The sequence below is a fragment of the Orcinus orca genome, chromosome 4 (assembly GCF_937001465.1).
Source record: "Orcinus orca chromosome 4, mOrcOrc1.1, whole genome shotgun sequence".
NCBI classification, from domain to species: domain Eukaryota; kingdom Metazoa; phylum Chordata; class Mammalia; order Artiodactyla; family Delphinidae; genus Orcinus; species Orcinus orca.
Genome location: NC_064562.1, coordinates 103,193,459 through 103,199,458, shown reverse-complemented (window position 1 = coordinate 103,199,458; position 6,000 = coordinate 103,193,459).

Genomic DNA, 6,000 nt, shown 5'->3' with positions numbered 1-6,000 from the left:
CAGAAACGAAGACCCAACACAGCAAAAGTAAATAAATAAATTAATAAACTCCTACCCCCAACATCTTCTTTTAAAAAAAAGAGTTTATCTGGCAAAACCGAAGGTGTTAGATTAGAAAAGCATTTCTTAGGACTGTGCTTCTCAGCCCAGGAGGCATATTAGAATGGCCTGAGAGAATTTTTTAGCGCTCCACCCCCAGAGATAAGAAATCTATTGTTTAGGGTGAGGCCCGGGTGTGAGTATTTTTAATGTTTCCCAGTTAATGCTGATAAGCAGAACGGAGAGTGATAGCTTTGGGAAAACTCCCATGTAATGTGGATAAATTCTCCATGTAAAGTGCTGGGAAAACCCCTCTGGGAACATTTAACTCTCTAACCAAAAAACTAGAAAAATATTGCTTTCTTCAAACCAACCTGAGGTTTTTGTCTTTTTTGTTTTTTTTTAAAGTAAGAATTTTAATTGCTACTTCTGTCCTTACAATTTACAAAGGTCATCATGGAGATAATCTTATTTGATAATCTCATTGAATTATGATAATGTATGTAAAGTGCTAATAGGTGTAACTCTCTAGACAATTCTGGGAGGTAAGGGAGGCAAAAACCATTATTTACATTTCGCCCAGGAGGGAATTGAGAGGAGAGCGTTCAGAAGTTTCCCAAGATCCAGCAGACTTGAACCCAAGTAACTTCCCCAATTACAACATGCTTGTTTCAAAAATTGGCTTGTATCTTTAAGTTGCCAATAACATTACACTAGAACAAAAGATTCAAAAAAAGGCTTGTCTTCCTCCTTTCCCACTGCATCCTCAGGATCTAGAGAGCAAAGTGAAAGTACAGTCGTCCCTTGGTATCCATGGGAGATTGGTTCCAGGACTCACACAGATACCAAAATCCAAGGGTGCTCAAGTCCTTTCTATAAAGTGGTGCTGTATTTGCATTTAACCTAAGCACATCCTCCCGAATACTTTAAATCATTTCTAGATTACTTATAATACCTAATACAGTGTTAGTGCTATGTAGATAGTTGCCAGTGAGCCGCAAATTCAAGTGTTTTGGGGAACTTTCTGGATTTTCCCCCCAAATATTTTCACTCCACGGTTGGTTGAATCCGAGGATTCAGAGGCCACAGATTTGAAGGGTCGCCTGTGTTATGTGAACATATTTTCGTGAAACTGTGCCACCAATAGCACTCCTGGGAGCGGGGTCTGGACACATGAGTAAGTGTGTATTGAATGAGAGAATGAATGACTGTATCCTATTAGATAACATTACCCCCATTTGTCTTAGTCCTTTCAGACTGCTCTAACAAAATACCATAGACTGGGTGGCTTATAAACAGCAAGCATTGATTTCTCACAGTTCTAGAGTCTGGGAAGTCTAAGATCAAGGCGCTGGTATATTCAGTGTCTGGTGAAGGCTCACTTCCTGGTTCGTAGACGGCGGTCTTCTTGATGTAACCCCACGTGGCAGACAAGATGAGGGGGATCTCGGGTATCATTTATAAGGGCACTATTCCCATTTGTGAGGGCTCTACCCTCATGACCTAATCACCTCCCAAAGGCCCCACCTCCTAATACTGTCATATTGGTGGTTAAGATTTAACAGAAGTATTTGAGGGGAAGGCCATAAACATTCAGATATATAGATAGAACCATTTTACAGGGGAGGTATCTGAAACTCCAAGAGAGAAGGTGAAACTCCAAGAGGGAAGTTGACACTCCCGAGGTAACAGAACTTATGCCAGACAGAACTGGAAAGAAAGAGAACTCGGGACAGCCAAGTCTGTATTTTTACCCACGATACTAAACTGCCAACTTTTGCTGTATTTAGAGACCAGGCCCCAAGGACAAGCCCTTAGAGGTAATTTATGTGGCAACTCTTCTCTAGATATTATACAAAGATGCTATAATAGGAGGAATATTGAATAGGAGTTGGCAGCAGTGATTTGCTATTATAGTGTTTTATTGAAAACAATTCATTTTACTGAAGACTTACTTCCAGAATCCTTAGTCTGATTAATGACAACCTTCTGGAATGATTTTTTTTAAATAAAAAAGATTTTACTTCCTAAAAAATTCACATAATATAGTATGTGACAGATCACCATAGTCATATATTTAGATCCACAATTACTAGACACAAATAAAAGAGAGCTGGAGAGAAGACATCATACATGCTTTTAATCAGGAAAGAAAAAGACCTCTCTAATCAATGTCTTGCAAAATCGTTAACCAAAGTCGTAAACTGAAGCTCAAATAATTGAAAAATGAAAATGATCCATCTACTCATGACAGGGAGATTGCGGTCTAATAAAAAAGTTGAATGCATATATGGTTGAAAAGGATTGACACTGCCATTTGGTAATTGGCCAACAGTCATAAACAAATGGAAGAAATAACCAAGTTGAGAGCAGATGTCAGAATTTTCCCCATCATCTTTAAGAGGTCACAACACATTGATCTAGAATTTTGATGCTCAAATCATTAGTTATGTGGAATAGAACTGACAATGGTAAAAGGCATTACAATTCATCCATCCATCGTCATTCATCCATCCATCGTCCGTCTGTCCATTCATTCATCCACTCATCTACCCATCCACTAGGTTTAACAACATGAAATTGCCATTATTTGATCATTTTTGACTTACAAGAAATGCAAATTCATGTGGTTCAATATAAAATATTCAATTAATACTTATTGAACATACTGCCATGTTCAATGCACTATGTAAGGCTTGGGGAGTAAAGGTTGAATAAGAAATACTCCCCATTTCTGAAAATCTCTACTGGGAGAAACATACACCAACTACTGTTTATAAGAGAGTTACAAAGTGCTATGGGTTTATATTGATTACTGTACATGCATAGAAAGAACATATAGCAAATTGTCAGTAGAGATGTGGTTGGTGGGAGTTTGTGAAATTCTTTTTCCTTTTGCTTATTTCTACCTTAAAACTTTTTATTCAGTGAACATGCATTATTTTCATAATCAAAAGTTTTTTGAAAATGTACCATGAAGGCTGAAAAATTGATGGATATTAATAGATATGTATAAGATAAAGGATGTAAAACTTAAAATAGATGAAGCAACCTAGGTAAATAGTAAATGAGAAACTGAATATACAAAAAGACAATGGTCAGACCATATACAAAAATAGAGCTCTGACCCACAACCTGTAGCAACCAGCCTGGGAAACCAATCTATTATTTATAGTAACCAGACTGGAAAGCCAGTCTTCTATCTATAAGTCAGACTGCTATCTCTATCAACCAGCCCAGGAAGCGAAATAATAATCGCTGTAACAGTTGGCCCCAAATCAAGCCAGGACTTGATTAATAACTGAACTTTCCTAATATTTGTCCCCACTTTGAACTTAGGACCAATCAGACACAGCCCAATATGCACCCCTAACCAATCACATAGGATGCCCCACTTCTAGTTAGCCCACCTCCAGGTTCTCCAAGCCAACAGGCTCCAATCAGGGCATACCCGAAGCCTTCGATTTGTTTCACTATAAAACTTTCCCACTCCTCTGCCTGCCTTTCAGTCTCTGCCAAAAGTCAAGTAATGGTGGCTGACTTCCTTGCTATAGCAAACTCTAAACAAAGACAACTTGCCCCTTCTCATTTGGTTGGTCTTCATTTATTTCCACAGAAGAGAAAGAGAAATGAACTCGGGAGTGAGCTTAGCACACACAATGCAAATGACAAAGGCATATACATTTATGAGAAATGAACATTAGAGCAACTGTCCATACCCCACTGATCACAGGGACTAGCTGGGTTCTGGTTAAGCTCCAGGAAGATGAAGTTGTTTTAATTCTTGGTATTTCCTTTTCCACACCCTCTTTCAGCATGCTTTACCCCCCACTCCTTAACCTGAAAAGGAAAATCTAGAGCTACCATATGCCTCTGATTTGGTTTGACCTTTGAAGGCTGGCTCTGAATCAGGAAGACCTTAGGAACCAGATTCTATCACTTAGAATATCAACTCCATGAGGGAAGGGAGCAAGCATGTCTGTTCAGCCCACCTCCATGTGCCCAGCTGAATAATTGAAATAAACATGTGGATGCATTCAGGGTATAAGCACTATGTGGTACATGCAGGAAGACAACTCAAATGAATAGCTTGTGTCAAAAACCTATTTTGCTTCCCTGAAGTTATTGAACCAAAGCACATTCAGAGAACACCTATGGTCCAACACACCAAATGTGGTCTAAATAGACTAGCCACACAGGAGCTGAAGATTGGGGTCATCACTGCATAGTGATTTGTCCTATGATGTTCAGTGCTTAGTTGGATACAGCTGCATTTCTAACTCCTTCTTTCGTGTTCACTGGATAGTAAACATGAATCACTATTAATAATAATTTTCCACCGCACGTCCAGAACAATCCATGCAGAGAAAATTGGAACTTCTTCTTTGCTGAGGTCCAGTCCCATCAATTTGATGCTCATTTTATAGAAAGGCCATTGAGCAAAATTAATGTACCCAAAAAAATAGAGTTTGTCCTTGTAACTGATTCCGAGTATGACAGGAAACAAAAGGGCTGCCTTAATGACCTCCTCTGAGAAATTTATTTTCAGAACATTGAGTTATTTTCTTCTACTTGACCAGATTGGATTAAAATTTTTATAAAAAAAAAAAAGAAAAGAAAGGAAGAAAAATAAAACTTAGTTGTCTGTTTTCATAGAAATCACTTTGAGATCTAGCTTCATTTAAATTCACTTGTTATTGTCCAAATCAAATAATGTTATAATCTTCGGGTTATTTTACTTCTTTACATTTGACACTTCTTTTCCCATTTTCTTCACATTGCCCCCAGCATGTTTTACTCCCAGCCTCTTCACCTGAAAAAGAAAATCTAGAGCCACCATATGCCAGAAATGAGGGAGACTGAGCCTCTTTAAAATACTACTATACCTTGCCAGGAGATAACACTTTAGACTATTATCCAAAAACTCTGGCCATCCTTTTTCTGCGGTATTGGACAGATCAGTGAGGGTACCTGCCTCACTCTCAGTCCCTGGGGGGGGGGGAAGGCCTCCCCCACAGCCTCTGGAATATTCTTTTCCATGTGATCTGCCTGTCTCCTGACCTCCTCCATCACAACCAGTTGGACCAATTGGGAAGCTCTATCCAAACAGGAAGGGTAGGAAGAAAAGACGCCAACCAGAATGCCTTGGTCAGAAATTAGATCTAGAAAGTATGAAGAGAGAATCAGCTGGGTTCAAGATTCTGAAAACTTGCAAAGAGAAGGCATGAGTGAGCCCATGTTACTCATAAACAGCTGCCACAAGGTCAGGAAGGTGTGGACAGATGGGAAGTTGTTCGTGGGTAGTAGCAGGAGAAGAGCCGAAGAGATGGGGCAGAGCTGAATCAGCAGAATGGCAGGGAATTGGTGACTCCTTGCTGCTGAGGTGCAAGGAGAGAAGCTAGTTCCTTATCAGGTTTCCCTCCAGTTCAGCTGGACCACAGCTTGTAAACCCAAATAACATTTCGGATTGTATTATAAGTATCATGGGAAGCCACGGAATATATAAGCAGAGGGGGAACACAATTGGAAATGCAAGTTAGGAACATCACTCTGGCTGCTCTACAGAAAAGAGATTTGGGTGGAATGCCTGGCTGATACCTTGGGTTGCTTGTCAAATACCTTTTCCTCCCTTACCTCTTGCAGACAGAATTATAATTTGGTCTGGTGTACATCTATTCAGGGTGATTCAGGATAATGGGATCATATTCCCAACTCCAAGGGTAACTTCTGATTGGTCCAAGTCAATATGATGGTCCCATTCTCCTTGTCAGTGATTGGTTCCATAGTAGACATGTGAACCAGTTCTGACTAATGAGCTTTCAGGGGAGACCTATCGTGGGAGACTTCTGGGAATGGCATCTTCATTTGTAGGAATGCACCAGGAGACAGTACCTTTCTGCTTCTGGATGTGGCTGTGTCTGGCTATGAAGCTGCTGACAACACCTGCAGTCATCATTCACC